General features: G+C 44.1%; 1 protein-coding gene across 2 annotated transcripts in view; it reads right to left on the bottom strand.

The window, feature by feature from the left end:
* Nucleotides 1-15,033, bottom strand: part of LOC101939914 (G-protein coupled receptor 12-like) — a 29,547-nt gene extending 14,514 nt beyond the window's left edge. For both annotated transcript variants that reach the window (XM_042851033.2, XM_065556588.1), the window contains exon 1: nt 1-15,033. This exon is cut by the window's left edge. The gene's annotated coding sequence lies outside the window, so the exon portion shown is untranslated.
* Nucleotides 15,034-15,176: the final 143 nt, after the last annotated feature.

Below are 15,176 nucleotides of genomic sequence, written 5' to 3'. Positions count from 1 at the left end.
TTCGTGTTATATTGGGTTGCGTTATATCGGGGTAGAGGTATATCTACCATTTATACCATCCTCACCACTATGTTGTCTAACTATAGTATTATGCACCAAGCAATGCTAATCATACTATTCTATTGCACTTCTCTATGACTTCCATCTGAAGGTTTGAAAGCACTTTATAAACACTAATGAAAATGGCCTGACAAGAACCCTGTAAAGTAGGCAGGAATTATGAGCCCTGCTTAGAAACTAGATGGGTCTGGTAGAAAACCCTAGAACAGAGAGACAGATGGAATAGTCAATGAAACTGAACTACAGAGATGGGATGTGACTGGCCTGAAGCTGCAGAAGAAGTCTCCAACAATGCGGGGAAGAGAACCCAGATCTCCTGAGTCCCACTTGAAGCGTAAAATCATCCTTAACCCATTTATCTCTGAGTTCTCCAAGGCCCCTCATTCCTCATTAGACTAATTCAGGATCTTGTCCCAAGCAAATTTTTTTTCTTTCTGGGATCTGCCTTCCCCTATTCAGTGGAGCTGAGTAATTATACTGTTGCAGTTCCTTCTCTTGGGAATTCAGTGAATTTCCTCTTTGTAATAGCTAGCATTTATCTAGCAACTTTCATCCCAAAGTGCTTCGTAAAGTATCCATCCACCTATTCTACCTACACAGGGCTTTAAAATCTGCTGCCCTGGCTGGTGAAGAAATGGGGAGCGGAGACTCTGCTAGTTGCATTCTCTGCAGAAAGGAAACCTCGAATTCCTCTAGGGGGATAAGGTACGTTTAGTCAAGTGCATTGTGCTGCTCCTTTGAGTAGGTGCCAACTGTGCCCTGGCTAGTGCCTGATATAGAGTGCAGCATATGCATTAGCCAGTTGGAGGGTAACTAATAGACTAGACATGATCCTTACCTGTAGGCCACACAGGTATATGAGCTCTGCCATGCAGATTATGTGGGGTGCAGATAGGGCTCCTTATACCTTCTCTCCCCGCTTGCAAACCAGCATGGCTTAGGGCAGGGGTTATCCTCAAAGGGGGAATCACGTTGCTCACATCTCAGGCTGAAGATCCAGCTACTGTGCTTTGCCCCAGGGCTTGAGGGGATGCAATGGCCAGCAGAAATATCAGCAAATGATGGGAGGGAGAGTGGCATCAGGGGCATCACCAGGATCAGAATGTGCTAAGGTTCTTAACACTCAGGAGTGTCCAGGTAATCCAATAGCAAGGTGATGAATGCAGTATAAATGCCTAGATAAATAGCTAAATAGCTAGTGCCCACCATTGTAAGACACATGTTACAATATTTAACAATGGCCAAATCACAGGAGTAATACTAGTGCAATCTATAGGTTCAGGACAATTAATGTAGAATAGTTCTACTTATAACAACTGGCAATAAGTAAGAGTGTGTACTGTGTACTGATAGCTATTTACTGCTGAATACTGCTCAGAGTGTTGTCTATGTCTTTAATAAGACTTGTGCCATTCCCTGGTAGTGTCCCCTGAAACAAAGGAGAATCTCTGGCCCATATTTGAAATTATTGCTCAACTACATGAACCTGTGGATTCTGATTGCAGCAGCTTATTTTTATATATGTATTTTGCTGAGAAAGGATGCAGCCAGTCCACTGAAAGGAAATGTGGGGAATGAAAAAATATGAATATGTAACAATATAAAGCGAGACCAGAGCCCTGGCTTTTGAGTTAAGTAAAATAGCTAATCAGCAAAGCCAAAGCACCTGTTCATAGTCAGATCTAATTTCCAAAACAGATAATTCAAACAATCCAATCCCTTATACACTCTGCGTGCTTCTCTAGCTGGTTATATTCCCTTTGAAAACACTTGATCGCACTATTAGAGTTTGAGTGAGGGGGAAAAATTACAACGGTCAATCTAACTATCAATATATTGGACAGTGACTGGTGTGTCAGTAATTTGTCAATGTATAAATACCACGCAGATGCACCAGGCTAAATCCTGATATTACAGCCATTGGCATAGCCTCCTGTCCTGGGCCGTAGGCAAACTAAATGATAACCTAGAATTATGCACAACACAACTGTCCCCAAGTCTTCTCCCTTGTTTGTCCCTGCTGCCAGGTTTACTAGATCATCATTTATTTTGTTATCCAATTTAATTCATTGCAGATCTTCAGTGTGCTGCAGATTTTTGCATTGAAACCCATGAGTGCCCTACAGAAGTTGTCATGTTTTGATAGCTGCATAGGGGACTGCTGGAATCTCTGGCTCCCAGGAGGGAGTGGGAATTGTCTTTGCCAACTAGGAGGTAGTTAAAATGGTTGGCCCTGGAGAGAGGATGCATCTCTTCTCTCCCTCCCCTAGGGTAAAGGCAGAGATGAGTTTAAACTTGGGGGTGAGGGGCTGAATTCCTCACTCCCCAGCTTAGCAAACCTGGATACAACTGTGCGTCTTACTGCCCCTTGTCCCAATATCAGCTCCTGCATCCAACAACAATGGGAAAAGATTCATTAGCCAGAATGTTTCTGCTAAAATGGTCAGGAGGAAACAGTTAACATCATCGACATTTTAAGTTTCCTCACTAGGCAGTCGAGTTGGCATCCCGTTGCGATAAATAGGGGAAATCCAGTCTGCTCTCAAACCCATTCTGACTGCAGAGTCCAGCAGGCATCCCTGCCTGCTTTGCATTGGTTAAACATTTTGAAGGCTATCTTCCCAGCCATAAGGTTTAGCGGCTTAATTTTTTTCTTAGGCCTGGTCTATACTTTTGCTGCCTTAGCTATGTCAGGTGCGGTGTGGAGAAAAACTACCTCCCTTGCTGACATAGCTATGCCAGCAAAAGCCCTAGCGTAGACACAGTGATAGTGGCAAAAGGTCCTTTTGTCAGTATAGCTTATTTTGTTTAGGGAACTGGTTGAAACTATACCAGCAAAGAACTCTTTGGCTGGTGCAAGCTGCATCCCCACTAGGAGGGCTTGCCTTTGATATAACTATAACTAGACTGGCAACCCCTTAGTGTAGACAAGACCTTAAATGAACACTTGGATTCTGGAACATGATTATGAAACAGATCCCCTAAATGGACAATCATTTAGAAGTTCGTGCAGTCACCTAATTGCATTAAGCACAGAGCTCTGCCCATTGGTGACTTCAGTGGGGTTGCCAGTTGGCCAATCTATTCATCCACTACTATCTTGCTCGAAGTAATCTCACAATCTCCCCATGCAGACCTGCCCTTGTAGATGGTAGGCTAAAATAATCCATGGTGTAAATCCAGGACTAACAGCAGGATGGGTATGCCCCAATATGATCACTAACACTGTGGATGCAGCTAGAGATCTCAGCAGTATGTTAATCAAAGGCTTGTTGAATACCAAACAACAAACAAATGAAGCCCTGTCAGCCACCCTAAGAAAAGTTGTTCCCAAGAAATTAATACCATTATGCTGCTGTGTGTGTGGCATTTGCCTGCTACACACATTGCAGATGGCAGACTTGCAGCTGTGCAGCTCTGGCGTTTAATTTTGTCAACTAGCCAGCTAGCCTACAGACTTTTTTAGGGGGGAAGGGCGGGAGAAAAGGGAGGGCAGCTGTTCCATGGAAGAGGCAGGAAAAGTAGCCTATATACCGTGAATCAATTCAATTGACCATACTGCTACCCTGGGTCCCCCATTAGCTTCTGTGCTGCAGATGAAAGGCTCAGGGTGAACTCCTGGCCTCACTGAAGTCAATGGCAAAATGTCAGTGGGGCTGGAATTTCCCCATTGACGTATAAGATGAATTTTAGGCGCAGGGATTAGTCTCTGTTGTTTTTGCTCTTTCCTACGCTAATATTCATTTGACATACACTCCTCCTCCTCCTCAGGGGCGGCAGTTTGAGAAAAACACTTCTCAGGACTGGGTCCTGTCCCACCCCCTTCTGCTCGACCCGACAAGTGAACCCTTGTGAGCTGCTGTCGAGTTTGCCAGTTGCCACCCTGTCTCTACGAGTAGGTGGGGGACTGTTTTGACTGTCTCTAGCTGGGCCTAGACACTAAGAACTGATGCTTCCACTCTTGATACTTGCAGATTTGGTCATTCTTCTAATATTGACAACTGGGCGTGGCCATATTCCAGCTCGATTAGTGGGGGGGAGGAGAAGGGGAAGTGTCGGCGATGCCCTGTGTTTTACCTGCCTTTCTTAACTCGGCAGCTGACACGGGCATCACATAGAGCTTTCTGAGCTGAGCTTGCAGTGGGCAGTGCCCCAGTGAGCAATGCTGGGCAGAGGGCGGCAGCACCAGCAATAGCAGAGGTAGCGAACCGCGTTCATTCAGTGTGAACCGACGAGCCAGAGTCACCTGAGAAGGGAGAGCCAGACTCAGTCACGGCTGTTTCCTCTCAGGAGTTTACCTTTTGTTTTATATTTAATAGATGGAGAATTGAAAAACCAGGGCTAAACTGAGATTAAAGCCATCTGAACAACAAACAACAGCACTGATGTGATGATTTTATCTGTATAGCAACAGTGCCCAGAGTGCTCAGTCAAAGATCAGGGCCCATGAGCTATGCATTATACGGACATAAATTAGAAGATGGTCCCTGCCCCATGGAGCTTCCAACCTATTATTTATTTGCAATAATTATTCAATGAAAAACAGCAAATACCCTCATGAATGTTTGTCACAGCTTGCTATCCGAGCCGTTCGACAGCCATGCAGACTCCAGAGCTGGCTGAATAATGAAAATGTTCATCAACAAGTAATTAGTTGATATGTTTTGCCAACATTCACAATAAATATTATTTCCCATTGGATTATTCACGTGATTTCAGCTGGGAGCATGGGCTGTGGGGGAGTTTGTTGTAATCTGGTTAAATCATAATGTATATTGAATTCACTCCCATGTTACCATTGTGTCATCAGAACACTTCAGGTATGTAGAAAGCCTTAGACACACACAGACACACAGACAGACAGACAGACAGACACACACACACACACACACACACACACACACACACACACACGTACACGTACACGTACACGTTCAAGATTCAGAGTTTGGACCTGGATTTTTGAACACCCCAAAGTTCAGGATTAGTAGAGAAATAAAAGGTCAGTGGATGTTTTTGGTTCAGCTGAGGGCTTGTATTTCAACCCCCAAGTTTGGAGTGTTCAGATCTGGAGTGTTGCTTTGCGTCCCTACATACACACTTACAAAGCACTATGCACAGTAGTTGTGCAACAGTTCCTTTTGTCACAAGCTCTGCAATCCTCTTTGTACCTCCAAGAAAGATGATTTCCATACGATATTGCTCCACTGGCAAGTTCCTAGGAATATTATTTGTGATTCTATTAATCTCACAGGAACTCATAACTTTTCCTTCCTTCTAAGAAGTCTGAATGTATCCAGGAGATTTATGATTCATTAGGTTGCCAAACACAACTGTGACTTCTCTTAGCAAAAATCTCCCCTCCCATTCTTCCTCTTCCCTGCTGTCAGTCACTGTGTCAATCAGCACCAGCATGGTTCTGAAATGTTTCTTAAAAGAGGGATGTCAAAGACCTGAAGTTGTCCATGCAGTTCCATGATCCAAGGTAATACTTTTGCTAACACAAAAGCCACATCATATTATCTTGTCCGTAATCAGCTCTGTCAGAGCACTCTGTAAAAGAAAGTCTGTCTACATGTTGTAAGATTCCAGATGTCTCTTCAGCCAATCTCACTGATCAGATTGCTACAGTAAAGGACTTCGCTTTGGTTCTTCAGCCCTCATTTCAATTGGCCTGTCAGCACTGTTCCACCTTGAGGCCAGAGAGTGTGCCATCTTAATGCATGGGCAAGCTTTCATCTGAGACATTAAATCTGAGTTCCTTCTGTCTGCCTGTGCTGGACTGTCCAGCTGAATGTTTAAGACTCAATTGGCATTTTGGAAAAAAGGTATTGGGACATGCAGTGTCCTGGCCAATTCTTAAATACTATGGTGAGGGGAGCTGGGAGTAGTAGGATGGTAATACCCAGAGGGCCCTGTCTGCGCTAGGCAATGTACATGCAAAAAGGAAAGCATGGACACTGGAGAGCTTCCAATCTAAAATGCTGTGCAGCGTAAGAACTGTTTTTCCAAACAGTTTCATGCTGCGACAGCCCTCCAGCCACACACCCCCATCCCGGCTACACCATTTAGGGATTTCCCCCATGCAGACGGAATTGCAAAGTAGCAAGTTATGTCAGCTATAAGGTTGCTTCGAGTCATTGAAGACTGGGCCTCAAGTCCTGTGTTTTCTTAATGCTCTGATGACAGCAATCAGACTATCTGACCTCTTTCAATAGACCAATAACCATGCTAACAAAGCACCATAATAACCAGCACTAATTCCAATGTCACTGCACCTTTCAGGATGGACCATTGTTAACCACTCTCTCTTGTGCCGGGTGAGTGTATGTTTTTAGATATGTCATAAGTACTGGGCTTCCCTGAAATGAATATTTTACAGTGTAGTAAATATCCTTTATCTGAATTCCAGTTACAGAATCTGTAGCAAAGAGTCTCAGCTAACAGAGTTACAAATGAATGCACAACGACATAATTAGGGGTTGAGGGGTGATTAATATAATTTGTGAACCAGGACAAGTTCTTCAAATCTTATGCTTTTAATTCAGCGTTTTCATATTTAGGAGCTTAAAAATGACCACAAAGGAACAGATCAATAGTTTGTCTAATCTATTGTCCTTCCTCTGGGACTCGCCAGTGCAGGGCGCTTCAGTACAATATGTAAAGTACGTCCAAGGCTATTAGAACATGGTTAAGGGCTTGTCTGCAATGGGAAATGCAACCAGAGTAGCTCCCCCAGTGTGTGTGTGTGTGTGTGTGTGTGTGTGTGTGTGTGTGTGTGTGTGTGAGAGAGAGAGAGAGAGAGAGAGAGAGAGAGAGAGAGAGAGAGATGTGGCCCCTATATTTGCTGCCAATTTTGCTGCTACCATGTTTAAGCATAAAGTAGAAAGGACTTTTAAAATTCCTTATATAAGCTATTGAAATGAGGATGAAATTCCAGGTATCTACCCTACATTTTATACTGGAGAGTGTTTTTTATGAGGCAAATAGATGTAGCCTCATTTTGACAGGCTGTGTTATTTTCTATTACTCCAATGGTGCTTGAAATTATAAGAAGTTAAGCATGGTTATAATTAGCAGTGCTGAATAATCAGGTGGGAAACAACGGTATAGTGCCTGCAGTCTTTCCCAAATGGGAGCTTTCAGGTCTGCTTGTTTTCAGCTGGAGATTGTGGAAAGTTCTACATTTAAAGGCTTTGCATAATCTACACGGAGACAGCACTAAAAAGAAGGCCACATTACTGCCGCAACAATCCTTGGAGAGCAGAGGACTGGGGAGGCTCTTTTGCGACCAGTGTCGTTTGAGTTAAATGTCTCAGCTCAATCCAATGAGATGATGAAGAAATAAGGTTTTCTTAGTGGGTTTTTAGGATACAAATGACTAAGCTTATGCAAACACCAGGCTGGTAACAGGGAAGCATAGGAATTATCAAACCAGATCCCAGCTAGTCACGAATCCTGTCTCTGACAGTGGCCAGCAGTAGATGCTTCAGAGGAAGGTGCAAGGTTCTGTGTAATGGACAATTAGTGAGGTTTTTAAAGGCCCAATTTCCAGATGTGGTCGCTGTTTTTGCACTAAAAACATCACAGGGAATAAGCGTAGGAACATTTTTATAGCTCTTAGACAAATGTGTACTTGGCGGTTGTTATTTATTTTGTATTGCAGTAGAGCCTAGAGGCCCGGATCTTGGATCAGGGCCTCATTGTACTGGGTGCTGTGCACACATGAAAGGTGGGACCTACCCCAAAGAGCTTACAATGTAAGCATATATGAGAAACAACACATGGTGGGAAAGCACAAGGTGACATTGGGAATTACACACAACTGCTGTAAAATGGAATTAGACACACAACTGCTGTAAAATGCTCCCACATTTAATTGAGCTCTCAATTATTTGCAGACACAAAATCGAAGTGTGAACATTCAAAACTTGAATTCCAAGTGCTCGCAAAAAATCTGTCTGGGGATTGGTCCTGCTCTGAGCAGGGGGTTGGACTAGATGACCTCCTGAGGTCCCTTCCAACCCTGATATTCTGTGATTCTATGATTCTATGAAAGAACTACTCTGCATTGTCCACTGAGAAAGAATTAGCTGTAGACGTTATTTGGCAAATCATTTTGAAGAACTAACAAACTGGAGCAAATTGTAATTAGCATGCAGACAATTTGTGATCAGTAAAAGAGATAAAATTAGTCAGTTCCGTTATTTGCTCATCTCTAGCCACCAGTGCCATTGACATTTGCAATCTAGCTTCCTAAAGACGATAGTGAGTTTCTGAGCAACTAACTCATTAATATGATGGCAGTGGCAGTGGCAGCTCCAGGCGAAACTTTTCAGAGTGTGCGCAGTAATTAATGGCATCTTTGAAAGTGCCCCCCAGTGCTCTTCTGTGGCTGTAACGCTGCTCAGTCGAGTCCTGCTGCTGCTTTGGAGCACCCTATGGAAAGTACATATGTACTGGAGGCCCCATTGGAATAAGTACACATAGAGCAGGGGTCGGCAGCCTTTCGGAAGTGGTGGGCCGAGTTTTCATTTATTCACTCCCATTTAAGGTTTCACGTGCCAGTCATGCATTTTAACGGTTTTAGAAGGTCTCTTTCTATAAGTCTATAATATATAACTAAACTATTGGTGTATGTAAAGTAAATAAGGTTTTTAAAATGTTTAAGAAGCTTCATTTAAAATTAAATTAAAATGCAGAGCCCCCCAGACTGGTGGCCAGGACCTGGGCAGTGTGAGTGCCACTGAAAATCAGCTCTGCGTGCCGCCTTCGGCAGGCGTGCCATAGGTTGCCTACCCCTGACATAGACAATGCAGGGCTGCTGTAAATCAGGAGTAACTCCATTGACTTCTGTGGATTACACAGGCGCAAAATATACCTGTGAGATGCGAATCAGGCCCAGTATTTTCAGGGTTACACCTGAAAATATCTGATTTCTCATTCCTATTTCCAGAAAAAAACCATCTAAAACAGCTGAAGATGTTCTTACTTTTACTCCACTTGATTGAAATATTTTGGTCCAAATAGTTTTGCTCCAGATTATTATGGTCTTTTGAGCCAAAGGAATACAGAGATTTGTAGACCTGAACTTCCTCTGCAGTTAGTTAATTTAGACTTTATATAAATAAATGGAGATATCCTATCTCCTAGAACTGGAAGGGACCTTGAAAGGTCATTGAGTCCAGCCCCCTGCCTTCACTAGTAGGACCAAGTACTGATTTTGCCCTAGATCCCCCTCAAGAATTGAATTCACAGCCCTGGGTTTAGCAGGTCAATGCTCAAACCACTGAGCTATCACTCCCCCCAATCATCTTTTGGTGCAAGCTTTAAGAGCTGAAGCCCCATCTGCACTGCACCGATATTCAAATTCCCAAAGTAAATTTTTGGAAGAGATGGGGTTTGTCCCAGTTTCTAGGCTAAAATTCCTCCTCTCCCATTGCTGTACAGCAGTCTGTGCACACGCTGGCTGCTGCACTCCACTGTAAAGGTGGCTGCATTTTAGTTGTGCTTGGGTGCACAGAGCTGTAAAATGCTTTGGGCTCCTTCAGGATGAAAAGCAATATATATAAATAAATGATTGTTATTACCAGGAATAATAATTTGATTCACTTTCGGTGACAAGGTAGTGAGAGAGTTTAGAAAAAATGAAACTCAGTAAAGAACCTCCTTTAGGCACCTAAGTCTCTTTGGAAAGCAATAAGACAGGCTCCTAAGTGCCTAAGTCACTTTGGAAAATGGGACTCAGGCTCCTACATCACATACAGCAACTAGCATGCCTTGTGGTAGAGAAGAGACAGGACTTTGTTGTGCTGAATATAAAGCAGATTCTTTATTGAGGCTCCTGGACTCAGACAGGACACTGTATTTCTCCTTGTGTTTTTATCTGCTAGACTTACTGGGCTCTGGCAGGGCTCCCTCCTGTTACCAAACAGTGTTTCCTTAAGTTCAGGCCCGGACTAAGCAGTCATGGGAGCAATTGCTACCTACATTGTGTTATATAGGAGAGTTTGGGATTTCTAGATGGGCCTTTGCCCATTTGCTCCCTATGCAATGAGCTACTCATCCAAAGAATTATTATTATGTAATAAAGTTCTCTGAACATGAATATAAAATCAGAAGCTAATTATGAATGATAAATGCTAGACATAAGGTTCTGCAAACAACCGTAGGTGGTTTTATTTCCCCGTTACCGGGTACCGACACAAAGACTGCCATGTGTATTCATATTGAGCAACGATTTCAGAAACCGTCTGGTCTTGGTAGTGGAGTTTTCACTGTCATTCAGTCCGGGCACAATTTGGCACCCTGCAGCTTGGCACAGTCCACCATAACTGACAGTCTTTGCTGTGGATGGATAAGGACTGGAGTAGCTGGGAAGGTCAGCGGGGCAAAGCTGCAGGTCAGCATTGAGGTGCCCCATGAGCTGAGCTGTAGGGGAGCCTGAATCTAGAATAGCATGGAATGTTGTGGGCCAGGAGTGAAATGAATTGGCAGAGCTACAGTAGGTGGGAAAACATTTGCGCAGTTCCTGCCCATGCTGTGCCTGAGTCAGATCTGCCCTAATCCTTCTTTCACGAGTGCTACATTCACTCACAACTCTTTTTTTAAAATAGACAGGTTTGTGTGGTGTGCAGTGAAACCAACAATCAATCCGTCCCCAGGAGAACAATGCTTTATAATACAGGGTCAGAGATGATGTCAGGTATCTCAAAGAGAATGAGGCCTTTAAGTAATTGATTCTTGGAGAGAGTCATCAAATCCACTGTGTAGCAGCAAAGTCTTACAATGTGCTGCTGATTCATCAAATCAAAGCACTGACCTATGAACTGAGAGGTGAAGGAAGCTGGAGCACCAGGCTTTCAGTGAACCCACAGTGTTTGCAGTGAAGGCAGCGGAATCACTGTTTCATATGATATGATCTCTCACAATTCTCAGAATAATAGCTCATTCCTGAGTGGAAATTTCCCTTTGTTAATTACCTTACTTTGAAAAATAGACCCGCCTCTGCATGACCTGCCTGGCTCGAGTTCAATGGCAGAAGAGTTACTAAGGCAAAAGAAGGTTGTATTTTTCAGAAAAGCTATTGTGCAACTCGGGCTTTCAGCACCGCTTCCCTCTGAATCCTCGCTGGGAGTTTCTTTTTCCTTAACTACTTTTCAGTAAGCATTGCGTGCAAATACACATTAGAGCAAACAGAAGATGTAATAACAATAATCTATGGTAATTTGGGCAGCTTTATCTTTGAAAATAGAATAGGGTAATAACAACACATATCCACCCTTATTAGTGTAAAGGTAATGCACATTTATACACTCATATGGATCCTACACTTTCAAAAGTGATTAGTGAGTTTGAATGGCCAGCTGGAGATGTTTTAAAGGGGTAGGTGCTCCAGTCCCTCAAAGGTGTCTCAAGTTGGGCACCGAAAAATGGGGACACTGAAAATCACTAGACACTTAAAAAAAATGTAGGCCATACATTGTTAAAGGGATGGGGGCAGGTTGGGTAACTGAGCCCCTGGGACAGAGTCACTGTTCCATTATGCTTTGCAGGTGCCATCTAAGCGGAGGAATGTAGAAATAATGAAGAACAGATCATAAAAGAAAAGGGAAGATCTGTTTGAATAAGCAAATCTTATACTATGATCCCACTACAATAAAATTACAAAGATTCTCAGTCATCTGCGTATAGGCTGATCATCATCTAAGGGCAGGAAGGAATATCTGCCTGTGGTGTAACATTACCCCACAGGTGTAATTGCATATAAGTGCATTTCATGGACTGTATGAAGCATTTGGCCACTGTCAGAGCCAGGATACCATATTGTCAGCAGTTGGGTCAATATAAGATTCTCTGCTCCAGGAGTGGCTGACCACCAAGGGCACTGGGCACTAGGCTTCCTCTACTAGGTGTGCCAGCACAGAATAGGATGTGAGGAGCCATTTCATAAAGCCTCCCAGAATTTGATGGTGCTGGTATAGTGCCCTGTGTCAGTCCCTTAGAATGCAAGCACTACATCCCCATGTGGCAAGTGACAACGGGAGGAAGGGAGAAAGCCGTCTCTTGCATTCTCCCTATGCTGCTCTTATGACCCAAGTAACAATGGTATTTTACAGGATGCTTGTAAACTTTAGCTATCAAACCCCCTCAACATCCAGCTTGACATATGGAAGAATCAGTATCTCCACTTCTTAATGGGAAACATCAGAGCCAGGATCAGATCTCGGAATCTGATCCCAGTGCAGTGCTCAGACACCAGATCACACGTCTCTTTCTCTCTCATGTGATCAAATGGGGCATCTCATGAGACATAATATTAACTCTGCCCCTCCCGGTATGATATGCACACACAACAGGATGTGTGCTACATTTACAGTTACCCTAGAGTATTTAGGTAGCAGGATGCATTGCTATGTCCACTTACTACTGTTTCTGAGTTCCCACCAGTCAAAAGGCCCCCTTTCCCATATCAGTAGTGAATGACGAATGCCCCGGGCAGGACCCAAAGAATGCTCAGTGAATTCGGAGTACCCATAGCAAATAGCAGAGATAGTACAACAACATGGTTCCAGCAAGACCTGAGGCAGTGAATGGGATGGAAGGGCTTTATGTGCCAGGCCTCTTACAGATATGGGTTAGCCCTGTCTGAGAAGATTAACTCCAATAGCATTATATGCTAGATCAGCCAGGTTGTGTGTATCAGCTATTACTGGGTTATGTCTAATTTGGACTGAGACCTCAGTGGCAGGGACCTGCAGCCTGCCCACATCTAATGCTCTGCTATTCTGAAATTTTGCAGAGGCAAGTAGGTGAAAAACACAAATCAAGTTTACATTCCAGTCCCGATAGAGATTTCAAGACTGTCCTTATGGCACTGCTCAGCACAGGGGACAGCAGTAATATTTTAAGGTGCAGGCACATTTCCAAAAACAAAGAAGAGGGATGCAGAGGAAGCAGTCCTATGCAGGACTATCACCTTCCATACATTTAGTGCTGTGAGCCCTCAGATGGAGAGACAGCAGGGGGGAGCTTTGCATTGTGACAGAGGAAAGCTGCGGGCTGGACCTGCTCAACATGTAGAGTTAACATGAAGTGGCAGCAAGAGGACCTCAGACCTACATTTCCTGTTCAGCATTATTGGAGATCCTGCTTTAATAAACAACAGAGTGAATTCTCTGCTTTGAGGCCAAACAAGACAACAACAGAAGAATCTCACCGAATCCAAGAACCGTTTGGTCTTTTTATTTATCTTAAAACCAGGACTTCTGACATTTAGACAGGAACTGCAGCAAATCAAAGACCTTCCCTGCCCCAGATTCTGTTCTGTGCATCTGTCTAGTGTGTGTATGGCTTTTTTTTTTTAAAAGTGCCCATTAGCCAGCAATTAATAATATCATGGGAGAACCATCCTACATGAATCATAGATTGACCCAGCTCTGTTTGCCCTCATATGGTTAACAAAAGCCATGACTAAACTGAAACCCACATCAAACACCTATGCCTCAAAATTCAAATTCAAAGCCCAAGCCCAAGCCCAAGCCCAAGCCCAAACCCAAGCCCCGCCTAGTCTCCTAGTTTGCACTACACCCCTCTAGTGTTAGCGACTAGGCCACTTTTATAGGTTACCTTAATTGGCCTACTTAAAGATAACAAGGCCACCTGCCCTGAGCAGATGAAGCCAGCTGCTTTTCCTCAGCCAGACAAGCTGGAGAGAAAAGGAGTTCACATTCAGCCACTCCTCACTAGGTGTGATTCCCAACACCCGCATGCTGGCTAGGACCAGGTCAGAACTGTATATGGATTTTGCCAGCCTGCTGTAAGACCCAGGTCCACAAAGGGATGCAAGGCCTAAGTCCCACTCTTAGTTGCCGCTGCCATCCACAACCCCCCTACTCAGCTGCCACTAACCTATAGGTGCCTACATTTTGGCTGTAAAAGTTCCCTAGGCGCCTAAGTTTCTGCCTCTCAGCATGTCCACTGCTGCCTCCATCTAGGTATCCAGTGCGATCCACAAACCAGATGTTTGCTCATCTATCTTGGGTTTGGGGCCGAATCTAGTAGGTGGTCTCTGAGCATGCTGATTGATTTGGGTCCCATTCAAAATCTGGCTGACAGAGGTAACAGCAGCCCATGTATAACTATTAGCCCTGTGGTCAGGGCACTCAGCTGGGGTGTGGAATACCTAGGTTCAATTCCCCTCACCCCCAGGTAGGGAGAAAAAAATGGAATACGGTCTCCTGCATCCCAGCTGAGTGCTCTAGACCCTGGGTTAACAGGTAAACAGTCACCTGCTTCTAGTGTCTTGCATGGAGCGAGGCAGGTGCCTAACTCAGTCTCACAAGAAACAGCTTAGGCACCTATGCCACCTGGCTCCAAGAGAGAGAGGTGCCTCACCCTATGAGAGGGGCAGGGCTTAGGACACACCCCTTTCATCAGCATCTCCTATTGGCTGGCTTAGCATGCAGGCTTTTTTGGATCTCATTCTTAGGCATCTGTCTCTCCCCAGTCATTGTAGAGAGCCTAGGTGCCTAAACTCAGGCTTTGTGGATCCCATTGTTGTTCCAGTGATTTTCTAGGCACCTAAGTCCCATTGTGGATCTGGGCCTAGATGGCTTTCCTAGGCAGCTCCTGGTGGCCTGTAAATATTCTGGCACCTTGTTCAATGCTTTCGGTGGTTTAAACAGGTGTTGAAAACGGGGGCAGGTTGATTTTGGCTCCAGGAGATTTCCTCTGAGGAGCCCTGCGGGATCTGTACATTCAGTTATTACAAAAGCTAGCACCAGAATGAAAAGACCTGTGGCAGCTTTAGGGTTAGGTTCATCAGCACATCGGAGTGTCTGCACAGATGTCTGCACGGGTCTGCATGCGTGTCCACACATGTCTGTTGCACATACATGTTATGTGTATTCCTTAAAGAAAACCTAGTAGGTAGAAAGAAGAACAGGAGTACTTGTGGCACCTTAGAGACTAACAAATTTATTAGAGCATAAGCTTTCGTGGACTACAGTCCACTTTTTCAGATGCATATAGAATGGAACATATATTGAGGAGATATATATACACACATACAGAGAGCATAAACCAATGGAACATATATTGAGGAGATATATATA

Source organism: Chrysemys picta, chromosome 9 (genome assembly GCF_011386835.1).
Source record: "Chrysemys picta bellii isolate R12L10 chromosome 9, ASM1138683v2, whole genome shotgun sequence".
NCBI classification, from domain to species: domain Eukaryota; kingdom Metazoa; phylum Chordata; order Testudines; family Emydidae; genus Chrysemys; species Chrysemys picta.
This window is presented reverse-complemented; position numbering and strand designations above follow the sequence as displayed.